This window comes from Mustela nigripes, chromosome 6 (genome assembly GCF_022355385.1).
Source record: "Mustela nigripes isolate SB6536 chromosome 6, MUSNIG.SB6536, whole genome shotgun sequence".
NCBI classification, from domain to species: domain Eukaryota; kingdom Metazoa; phylum Chordata; class Mammalia; order Carnivora; family Mustelidae; genus Mustela; species Mustela nigripes.
This window is the reverse complement of record NC_081562.1, coordinates 10,966,466-10,978,652: the sequence shown is the minus strand read 5'-3', so window position 1 is coordinate 10,978,652 and position 12,187 is coordinate 10,966,466.

Below are 12,187 nucleotides of genomic sequence, written 5' to 3'. Positions count from 1 at the left end.
GAGGGGTATTTCTCCCATTTTTCTCTGCACTTCCTGTGAGATCGGGCTGCTCCGTCCACCTGCCAGCCATCGGGAGCCGTCCCAGGATCCTCCCTGCGGAGAAGGCCCTCTGTGCTCCCAGGCCCCGAGGAGAAGCAGGAAGATCCTCCCAGAAGAGCAGCCAGCGAAGCCGCCTCTCCTGCCACTGTCCCAAGTCCCCTCCTCACGGCTTCCCTCTGCAGAGCCAGCCCCCAGTGACCAGGTCTCCTCTCCCCAGGACCCCTGGGACACTGCTTGGTAACTGACCTATATTCCTCTCCAGCGCTATTTGCCGCTTGAGTCCTCTCCTACCCAGCGCACAACCCCACCCTGCACCGACACCTCCCTCCATCCAAGGACGTTGTAAAAATAAAATGATCACCACCTGGCCCTCTGGGAGCCGCGGCTATACAGCACGTCCTGCTCCGAGGGGGAGGCTTTCACAGCCTGGTTCTCCGTGGAGGAGGAGCAGACCTGGTGGTGGCGGGGAGGGGGACTTGGGAGGAGAAACGGGAGGCAGGTAGCACTGCTCGCAGGGCGCAGGGGCGCGACAGATGAGGCTTGAGGTGTGGAGGAGGACGGGGAGGAGGGCAGGGAGGAAGGGCACAGGGAAGAGGAGTCACCAAAACAGGTGTAGGGACCTGGGGTCCCTGAGTCGCAAGGACCTGGGGTAAAAAGCACCAATGGAGCCTCAGAAAGGTGCTGAGTGGGTAGAAGCAGAGCCAAGAAGGGTCCCGGGAGAAAACCTGTGGAAGGGGAAGAGCTGGAGGAAGGGGCCCAAGACAGGCCAGAGGGGAGCACCCAGGACAGAGCACCGGGCTTTTGTGGGAGATAGAGACTGAGGGCGTGAGAGAGTCCAGGACCAGCCTAGAGGCTGCAGAGTCAGAGGTGAGGGCCGGCTGGCAAGACAGAAAGTGGTGGGTTTAGCTGGTGTGGGCACCTGGGGCCTGGGGCACTGAGCAGACCAGCCTCTCTGCAGGCTGCATGGACCGTAGCCCGACAGCTGGCAGGTGCGACCTGCAGAGCTGGCCCCCCCGCGGGGTCTTCTTGGCCTGAACCTCATTTCCTCTTGTGGACAGATTTCGAGAAAAGTCTTCAAGCCCAGCACGTCCTATCTCCGTTACATTTAATGGTCTGTTCTTTGGCTTCTCCTGCTGACAGAGCAGGACTTGCACCCAGGACTCTCAGTTCTCAAAGCCTGCACTCTCGCTGAGAGACGCTGTTGCCTCCAGTTAGGGTAGAGCGTGCAGAGATTCCTCGAAGTCCTGAAAGGGGGGGTGGGGAGCTGAAGCAGGAGGGAGAAGGGAGGGTGTCCAGGTAGAGCTACCCCATGAACAAGACCTTGGCAATGGAGAGGGAAATGCACATGGTGGGGGGAGGGGGCACAACGAAGCATCCAAGAGGGCAGCACCTTTCCATCCCTCTCGGCTGGGCCTTATCTGTCATACATCCAGATGGATGTATGGAGGTTCCTACCTCCCCATCACTCAGCACCCCCCTTTCTGTCCCATGTGCAGCCCCAGCCCTTCCATATCTGCCCCACTACATTCCACTTCTCCCTCTTCTGGCTCACGGAGGTCCCACCCTCCCCAAGAACGCCCCTCCTCATCTTAGCTCCCCCGCCCCGCTGACAGTGACTTCCTTACCTGCCAGGGCCCAAGAGGAGTGTCACCTCCTCCAGGAAGTCTTCCATCATAGTTAGGACACGTGATCTATTATAAAAACACTCCAGGCCAGCCGCAGATTGACGAACAGGAGTGTATTTCTCACTTGGAGCGCAGTTGAGTGAAAGTTGGCCAGGGTGGGGGGTGGTGGGGTCTGCTCCATGGTTATGTGGGGGCTTGGGTTCCTCCTGCAGGGCTTCCACTGTCTTCTAGGGCAGAGATGGGCAAACTGTGATCTGTTTTTATAAATAAAGTTTTATCAGGACAAACCCATGCCCGTTCAGTTACATAGCTGCTGAGGCGGCCCTAGTGTTACCACGATGGCCCCAGGAGACAGACCATAAGCTCTGGAGGCCTGGGAAGAGAAAGTGGGGAGGTTTCAATGGGCTGGGCCACGAACTGTTGGGTCTTGCTGGCTCCCACGTTCCACTGGCGACAGCTGGTCACGTGACCCCACCGAGCTGCGGGGAACTGGGGAATGGCACACACACAGCACCGTCCCTCCACACTTTCGCCCTTGGCTTTGTGCCGCTTCTCCCCTGCTCTCTGCACGCATGCCCCCTCAGGATGGGAAGCCCTGTGTCCGTGGAGGCCGAGACTGTGTCTGTCTTGTTTATCACTGTCTGCCTGCCCCAGGCTCAGCACAGAATATGTATTCTAGAAATCATTATTGAAGAAAGGGATGGATTGGTCTGTCATGTGTGCTCCTGGGGCACTTTGTAAATATCCCAGACCTGAAACTGACATCTCTGGGTTACACTCACTCCGTGCCTGTTCCCCCCCACCCATCCCTGTCTCTGTTCCACCAGTTTCTTACCACGCATCTCCCATGTGGTTACCCCGTGCCAGGGCCCGGGCATGTCTTTGTGAACAAAACAGACCCAGCCGTGTGCTCAGGGAGCTTCCAGTCCAGCGGAGGAGACCGGCCAGGAGCAGAGAATCATACCATCGTGCCAATAAATGGAAAGTGATGATAGTGATCACATGCTCTGAAAGGAAGGGGCCGAGCAGGTGCTCGGAGCACATCCAAGCAGAGATGACCTAATCTGTGAGGCAGGGAGGGCTTCCCCGAGGAGGTGACTTTGGGGCTACAACTCGAACCACACGCAGACATGAACCAAGTGGAGGGAGGGTGGGGAGCGGCATGTGCCAGGGGCACACGAAGGCCCCGAAATCACAGAGAGCACGACCTCCCTCCCGATGACAGCGACATCATTCACGTCACTACGGCTCAGACTCGCTGAAGGCTTACTATGTGACAGGCCCTGGATTAAGTTCTTTACATGTATTATGTCGGTTAATCTGCAGGATGCTATGAGAGAGGTACTCACTAGGGCACAAGCTGTTAAGGTCCAGCCCCTGCTCCTTCAGTCTGCCGCAGAGGTCCCCTGAGGACGGTTCTCCTGCTTCTCCCAGCTCTGGCTCTGCCGCCTGCAGGGGGTGGGCTGGAAGTGCTGGGGACTCGGAGCCACTTCCCAGGAGCGCGCACAGCAATGACACTGGAGAACCGGCACAGACACCACCCCCCATGGGGGTTCGGGGGGTAAATGTCCCCTCAGTGGGGAATTCAGTGTTGGTCCTCCCACGGCCTTTCTGAGACCCTCCCCCTGACATGGAGGCTCTGTTGCCCACAGGAGTGGCCCCATCAGGGCACATGTCACCGGCTCCCTCCCTCCCTGAGCTCCTGGCATCACTCCAAAACAACTATTTGCTCCTGAACACTTGTCTCAGGCTCTGTTTTGGGAGTAACCCAAACTAAGATGCTATAAAGTGTCCCATTTCGTAGATGAGGAAGCCGAGGCACAGAACTGATGGAAGGTCTTTGAAACTAAAGCCCCGAGTGTGTGCACGTGTGTACACACGTGTGAGAATGCATGCATGTGCACCCACGTGTATGGTTTCATGCGTGTGCCCATGCCTATGTACAACAGTCATGCATGTGCGTGTGCTGGAACAGAGGAGGCGGGTGAGGCACGTGTGCAGGCCAGGACAAGGATCTGGGTCACTAACTTAGAGCACAGGAGGCTGTTCAGTGCTCTCTGCAGATGGGTGACACGTTCTGATTGATGGTGGGACGCAGTCACGGTGGTGACTGAGGCAAACCCGGGTTAGAGGAGCTAGAGCACATGCAAGGAGCCGGTTGGCAGTTACTGGGGGCGCCCTGGGGACCCACCAGGATAGGGACACTGAGCTCACTCTGGTCTCTGGAGATCCGTGGGGCCCTATGATAGCCAGGGAATATTTGGGTGTCCGAGGGGCTTCGTTCCCCGCACCTTGCCCAGAATTCATCTCTCCAGGAGGAACACACACTTTGTGTCCCAGCTGCACCCCTGCCCACATCCCTTTCTTGCCCTCTTAGGTCCCAGAGTCTCCCTACCTCCCCGGCCACTGACCCTGGGACCTCCCTCAGGGAGGGTCTGTGCCGGGCGCCTGGTACTCTCTGCAGCCCAGCTGGGGCCGGCAGCTGCCGCGGGAAGGCCAGCCGGGCCTCCTGACTGGGCAGGCCCTAGAGGCCAGCACGTGGCCAGCCTGGTGCCCGCTGTTTCTGCCCCAGCACCCCATGCGGCCCCCCACTGCCTGAGCAGATGGTCTTGGAAGTGACGGTGGACTGAATGGGGTCAGGAGGGTCTGCCGGCCCCTCTCCCCCTCCTCTGTCTCTGCTGGGCTCCTCTGCCCTCGCCACCGTCCTGGAGAGCCTGATGAGTCCCGGTGGCCGGTGGCACGGTGCAGTGTGCTGAGGGGGGATGGGACACGCCCCAGGCATCCCGTGGTGCGGGGTATGCGGGACGTGGATCTGGGGGTGCTTTGGGGCAGTGGTTGCAGGACTGGAGGGTGGGAGGGCAGGAGAGTGGTGAGGGGTGCAGGGCACCCTGCAGATGCCTCAGGGAGCCCCTGATGGCACAGTGAGCCCCTCACTGGGTGGCCTGTGGTGGTGACTCCATGGAGGTCCCCAAAGGACGAGGTCAAGGGAACACATGTTTGCTGAGAGGCTAGTCCTCAGCTAAGTGCTACCCTGGACCATCACCTGGTTCTCACCACCTCTTCATCACCCTGCTTCCGGCCTTCCTGGGGGGCCGTTCTCCAGCCCCTTTCCTGGGGCTCTAGGCCCCAAAGTCCAGTACTTATTATGTGATCTTGCTCTGCATATCCTCCAGGTCAGCTGCTTCCCTGCAGCCCTGTCCTTGACCATTCCCATCTGTGGTATCCTTCCTGCTCCATGGGGCTCTCCCTCCCTCTGTCTCTCATTTCCACGGGTCAGTGGAAGCCTTCCTCGGGCCTTTGCTCTGATCTTGGAGCTCACTGATGGGTCTTGTGGTGGGTCGGTCCTGTGTGGGACCCCCGGGGCTGCCCATGCTATGAGGGGGAGAGCTGGAGCCCCATCTTAGCTCAAGGCTCATATCTGAGCCTTGTTCTTATCTGAGCCTTTGCTCACCAATGTCTGGTGTCTGCTATCCTCTCAGGCTGGTGAGTGCCAGTACCTGGCAGAGAAGGGCATATGGAAACCCCGGGAGAGTGAGGACAGAGGAGAAGGCTCTGATGAGATCTGCTACAGAATTGGTGCTGTTATTCCTCTCTGCCTCAGGACCTTTGAACGTGCTGTTACCGTTGGCTGATAGACAATTTTCCTGCATCACTGCCCAACTCTTCCTTGTTCACATCTCAACATAGGGACTTTTGCTGGACAACCTCCTCCCCAACTGAAAATAGGTCTCCTCTGAAACCTAGTTCAGAAGGTTCTGGTTTCCTTTAAGCAGCTTTTGCAACTTGATTATATTGTGTTTGTGAACTGGCTTATTGTCTCTCCCTCACGAGATTGCATGGAGAGGGCACTTACCAATCCTGTTCAGCTCAGAAGATCTTGCACATAAAACAGGGCCTGGCACGCAGCTGGTGCTCAAAAGGTCAAGGTAAACTGAGACACACTGTCCCTGTGCCTATAGTTGTTCCATAAGCCCTTTTGCCTGCCTGTTGTGCGTGGAGAAGCAGAGAAGTTAGAAGCACAGGACTCTTTGGAATTATTAGCCCAAGCTTGTCTTCACAGAAGCCGCTGAAGGCTGGCCCTCCTGCTGAGGGATGAGGTGGACTTGAACCCAGGTCTCCTGGCCCCTAGTCACTTCTCTCTCGTCTGCTCTGGGCCGTGCTGGGCCACTTCCTAGGGGACCCTCGTGGGGGACTCAGGCCTGCCAGCACCAGAGCTCCTTTGGATGGAAGTTGCGGGGGGGGGGGCAGCGGACTCAGCCCCTTGGGATGACACAGGATGGGACAGCAGGAGCATCCATGGTCACAGCCAGACACGAACGGTGGCTGACCCAGGGCTCTGTTCCGGCGGCTGAGGGTTCTGTAAGTACTGCTGTGTTGGGAATCCTTATGGCCAGCAGGGAAGGGGGGATACCGAGGCCCAGGGCAGTGAACTGATTTGCTCAAGTCCATTCAGTGAGAAAGCCGCTGAGCAGAGATCAGAACCCAGGGCTGTTCGCCTCCAGTGCCGAGAATGCCGTGAGGGGCCCACGGCTCCACACTCCGCTAATCTGAATTGTTGCCACCTCCTGCCTGGGGAACGGGAAGGTGCTGAAGGAAGGCTGCCGCCAAGGACCCGACCTTCCTCAAGATCTTTCCTGAGATTCACAGATCCCCGAAGGCGGCAGTGGGCGTTTCCTGGAAAGCCGTGTGTTCTGGAAGGGAGGTCACAGGCACAGGCCCAGCGTGTCTTCAGCTTTTAAGGAGGAACAGGGTCTTGGCCTCCTGATTTGTTTTGAAGATTGAATCAGAGGAAAGAGCTTGAACGGAACTTGGGGAGTTCCCGGCACAGAGCGGGACTCTCAGAGGCTACGTTCTCCTGCTGAGCCCCCACATGGCCCCAGAGTCCCAGCCCCCTCTGGGAAAGGGAGCCACTGTTGGATCCACGAGGATGGGGACATCCACGTTTGGAGACAGAAAAGGCTCACAGATGCCAAAAAGAGAGCCTGAGGTCCTGGAAAGATGCCTGAGTCGGAGGGACCCCAGGTTTGAGTCCTGCCCCCTACCGGTCAGATGAGTCACGACACTTGCTGGAACTCAGTTTCCTTTTGTGTGAAATTGAGTACAGAATGTCTACTTCACAGAGCTGCCATAGAAAATGAAATTGAGATAGGACGTGTGGACTGCCCCATGCGTTGCTCATGAAACGGGTTCTTGGTCTTTGCTTGAGAACTTCCTTTCACACCAGCAAGAATTCACAATGACCTAGATCCTCTGTGCTCCTAATCTCAATACCATCTTATGAAGGATACAGCACTCAAGAGCGTTCTGGGCTCATTCTAAACCCATGAACTTACCCTAGTCCTAAGTTCCCATCGTCAGTTGGAGATTGATGACTTTAGTCCTCGGACTAGAGGGCTTGTACTTGACACATGGGTGCCAACAGCGAAGGGGGCGAGTCATAGGCAAGGCAAGCGTCATGTCGTCCCCCTCCAGAGTGACACTCTGACTTTACCTAGCCCGTAAGAGCCAGAGCCAGGCCTCAAATGTATCTTCATTTTATTTACTCTTCTCAACCCTGAGATTAATTTTCATTTTTAAGCCAGCACAAAAAAGCAACAGCAGCAAGGTAGGGTACCGACCTACTCAGGAGTTACGTGGGGGCCCCCTCCCTGCCCCTCAACCCCGCCCTGAGCAAGTGCAAGAACAGAACATCCCCTGGTCTCCGGTGGTGGAAAGTCTTGCCCAAGTCCAATTTATAACCTTCAGAACAGGGGCCCCTGGACTGTGACCACAGAGGATGAAGCTTTTGGGATTTTAGGAAAACAGATAAGCTTCGAGCACAGCTGGGCTGCAGCTCCTCACTGCCCCCCGCCCCCCTTCCGTGGTGGCAGCCTGCTCCTGATTTCTCTGGAAAGGCAGCTCCTAATTAGAATGAATCGAAGAGTCTTTGCTCCAGCTTTGTTCTCGGTCAGGATTGAATCGTTGCTTTAGGACTTAATCTGGTGTAGTCGCCGGTGGGCTGGGACCCTTGGCTCTCTGAGCATCTCTTGGGCTCGGGCAGGCTGGCACCTGGAGCGTGGGTGGGGAGGGGAGAGATGGGGGGGTCCCACTCAGGGGGCACCGAGACCTCTGCGTCACCCCTCTCTCTGCACCCCCTTCCTCCCTCCAGCTCCTCTTCTTTTCTATTTTTCTCCCACCTGCTTTGTCTCCCTTTAATTTCCTTTCATGAACAACCCAAGGCTGTCCAGGATGCCAGTCCCTGCTGGTGGGAGTGCAAATTGGTACGATTGCGCTGGTGGACAATTTGTCAAATGCTATTAAAAGCCTTAATAAAGTGCATAGGCTTTGACCTGGAAAGTCCCCTTCTAGGAATTTGTCCTAGAAATAATAATTGGACAGGGGTCCACAAATAATGTTGCCCTCAGTGCTTTTCGTGAGTGACAACTTGGAAACCTGGAGCCCATCAGCAGGGGGTCATTAAAAATGACCATGGGATAAACCAACTAGAAAGGAACCCTTTGGAGCTAATTGGAGAAATTTGAATCTTGACTGGGTATTCGCTGCTCCTAAGGAATGGTTGTTAATTTTATCAGGTGTGATAATGGCCTTGCGATTGGCTTAGAGACACATGACAGGAGGGCTGATATTTGGTTTAAACTGTTATTAACAACAGTCAGGGAAAGGGGAATGGGGGGAGGCAATGCCGACAAAATCATGCACGTTCTGACCCTGGCCGACGGGCTCCTGAGTATCCATTCTAATTTTGTGCACGTTTTAAAATGTTTCATGATTTAAAAAGAAATAAAACGATTGTGTAAAACCGCATTTTTTGATGCCTGCAAGATATTGCTACATGAGGAGAGAAAAATCCCAAATAGCATATATGGCATTACCAGATTTTTTTTTTTTGGTTTAAAAATATACACGGAATTTTATACGCAAAAGAAAAAGGATGGAAGTACACGCACCGGAATGGTAATGGTGGCCATTTCCAGGTGGTGGCATATGAATAATTTCCGTTTTCCTCTTCATACTTTTTGGTCATTTCTGACTTTCGTTCTTGCAATAAGCATACATTTGCACTTCTAAAAAAGGCATAGTTAACTAAAGAAAATGTGGAAATCACCTACTATGCATTGAGCATTACTATATGTCATGTCTTCCAAAAGGAGGTTTGGTATACCATAATTTACACGGAGTCATTGGTGAGGTTGATGCTGTTATAACCGTTTGATGAATGGGGAAGCTGGGCATCAGAGAGGGCAAGCACTTTGCCTATAGACACACAGACACAGCTCTAGTTCCACTCTTCCGATGTGACACCAGTGCTTTTGCCACACTGCGCCCCAGCTTCTTCCAGAGAAACTGCAAGGCATATCAGGTGTGGGCCCTGCCCTCCAGGAACCAACCTGTCCAGTCCCCCTGGTATCCCGCCCCTGTGCTCTGCCCTGAGAACCAGTTAAGTCATGGCTTCCTCAAGAACACACTGTTCCCCCCACCTTACGTCATACTTGAACTTGAACTTGAACTCGAACACTGCCCCTTTGATATTTTCTAATGAGCCTTCCCAGGCTTCTTGCCTTTTTAGGATGGAAACAAGCGCTCTGCTGTTACCTGCTTCATATTTATCAGCTCGATTTACTGGCAGAGTGGAAGAGTGAACGGGTATTGTATACATAAATATCATAAAACCCACCAAGGGCTGGCAAGCCTGAGTTCTTAATCTGGGCTCTATCGCTAACAATTTGCAACCGAAAGAAGTCACTCTCTCTCTGTTTTCTCTGTCTCTAAAGTAAATAAAGGATAACCCATTAGAAAAAAATCAATTGGTGCTCTGAAGAAAGGAGAAAAGATAGACAACTCTAAGTTGGGCTGAAAATATGTTTCCCAAGTTTTTGCTAATGTTGAAAATGGACAAAGGCGGGGCTCTATCTCATCCCATTGGCTTTCAGTCAGAGTACTGTGATGTCTCTCACCTGATCTCCAAGCTCCATGATCTTGTCTGTCCTCCCCAGCTGTCACCTGCTGGACGGTCCTCACTCCTTGCCTTACCCTGCATGCATGGTTTCCAAGAGGGGCCCTAGCTTCGTGCCTCAGGGCCTTTGCATATGCTGTTCTTAGTGTCTGGAATGCTCTTCCCCAGTTAGCATCAGGTATTTCCCTGTAAGATTCCTGGAAACCCTCCCTGCCCACCAGACCTGAGCTCCTCGAGAGCACAACCACAGCTTTCTCCAGCATAGAGGCGGCCCTGCCCAGACACGGACAGGGGAATGGGGCAGGCAAGGGCAAAACCGAAGGCTTCTCTCTACATCTCTAGGATGGGCAAAACCTGTCCCACAGATCTAGGTTAGAAAAACACTCTTTTCATCCAGGACTCCATTGAATCTGCGGTTACTATCACCCCAGTTTGGGACAGGACATTTTCCCAATAATCTCTTATTTATTTATTTTTATTTTATTATTTTTTAAAGATTTAATTAATTTATTTGACAGAGAGAGAGAGAGAGAGAGAGATCACAAGTAGGCAGAGAGGCAGGCAGAGGGGGAGGGGGAAGCAGGCTCCCTGCAGAGCAGAGAGCCCGATGCAGGGCTTGATCCCAGGACCCTGGGATCATGACCTGAGCCAAAGGCAGTGACTTAACCCACTGAGCCACTCAGGCAGCCCTAATCTCTTTTTTAAAACACAATGTTTAAGCACCGAAATGAATGCATTTTTACATAGACAGCGACTGCAGTGGGTTACCTCCTGCCCGTGAGTCTTTGCAGAAGATGGTCTGACCGAAGCACCTGTCTTAGCCTGGGAAACTGCAGAGCTGGCTTTCGGGGCAGAAGTGTCACAGTGAGCCAGTGCATTTAGGGACCACCTGCCTGGGGGCTCCTCCCACACCATCCACATCGGAACAAGGAACCCTTCCGTCGTGGGACCCCAGCAAAGGACTCAGCAGGGCAAGTACCTGATGGTCACATCATGCTTCTGTTTCTGAACACTGGCTCCAGAACTCTACCCACCCGTGAGTCCTCACCCTCTCCCATTAGCCTGTGCTTCCCTGCCCTCTTAGTGGGTGAACCTCGGCCATGTCAGCAAGCAGCAGGGACAGTCAGCTTCACACAACCAGGGAGCAAACGCAGAGGCCAGGCCCTGGCCCCAAGCTACTCCTCAGAGAAGGAAGGAAGCCATGGAGGGCAGTGAGAACCTTCCCCCACGGTCCTAAAAGAGATGCAGGGGCGGGAGGAGACCTGGCTCCTGTGCCCTCCCACGGCGGGTGGGAGACCCTGGCTGGGGTGCTCTTTGGGTTTCACTGAGGTTTAGAAGTCAAGTGTTGCTCAGCTTTCTCCTCTCTGGATTGTAGGTGATTCTAAGACAGGGTCCCACTCAGCGTGGCATTCCTTCCCCACACGCCCACCCCTACCCCCACCAAGTCCGTACAAATGGGCTGTGCTCATCTTGAGTCCCAGGGCTGCATGCCAGGGACAGAAAGTGGGAGATGGGCCACCCCACAAACTGGAGGGTGCCAATCACTCTGCTCTCTCAGATCTTACCTAAATGCCAACTCCATCTCGGGAAGGTCTCCTGACCCACGCCCCTTCCCCAGCACCGTCCCCTGCACTCTCCTGCTCTGTCGCCATCTGCCAGATGGTTACTTTCCCCACTTAACCCGACCTCTCTCTCTCACTGTGCTAGAGGGAGTGGAGGGGTTTTTGTTTTACTCACTGATAAATCCCCATTCCCAGAACAGGAACTGGCACATAGTAGGTGTTCAGCAAATGTCGAACGAGTATATCGGCAGGCCTGGTGTGCATTTCATAAACATCTGCTCGCTGAGAATGGGGTCTTCAGGCCAGGGAAGACATTAATAACCACTTCCTAGATTCCCCAAATAGTATGGGGCATGGAGTTCATAAAAGCTACACTGTTTCCCACTGGCTTCTGGTTGCCTTTGCAATAAAATGCCATTCCTTCTGATATGGCCTCTGTTTTGCCTCCTTCTGCTCTTCCCAGCACACACCAGACTATGCCTCACTGGCCTTAACTTCCTGGATCCTCTGCGCTTGTTCATACCGCAGGGCCCTTGCATTTGCTGTCCTCACTGCCTGATAGCTCATCCCTCCCGGGGTCCCACGGCTCTGGGGGACTTAGCTCAAATGTCACTTTTCCTTAGACTCCTTCCTGCCCACCCAACCCAGTCACCCCGGCACTGACCCCAGCAATGTCTGCGTGGCACTTAGCACAGTCTGCAATGATCTTGATCACTTATTGACTCGTAGTATGTTTATTGGAGAATCTCGACCACCTTGCTTTCCTGAGTTGCTTTATTCTGTCCTGCTCCGTTGAGTCCCTTCCCACTGGGTCTTCCTGACTGCACAATCCCACATATGGTGGGTACTTTTGCTTATCAGGACTCAGACCAGGCGGGTTCGAAACCCGATCCTGGTTCAGAGCTCCTCTACCGAAGGGGCAGGATGAGGAGCAAGGGCTTCGTCTTCTCCTTTCCCCTTGGAGCAGAGGGGTCAGGGGTGGGCTACTTCCGGTTCCCTTGCACGCC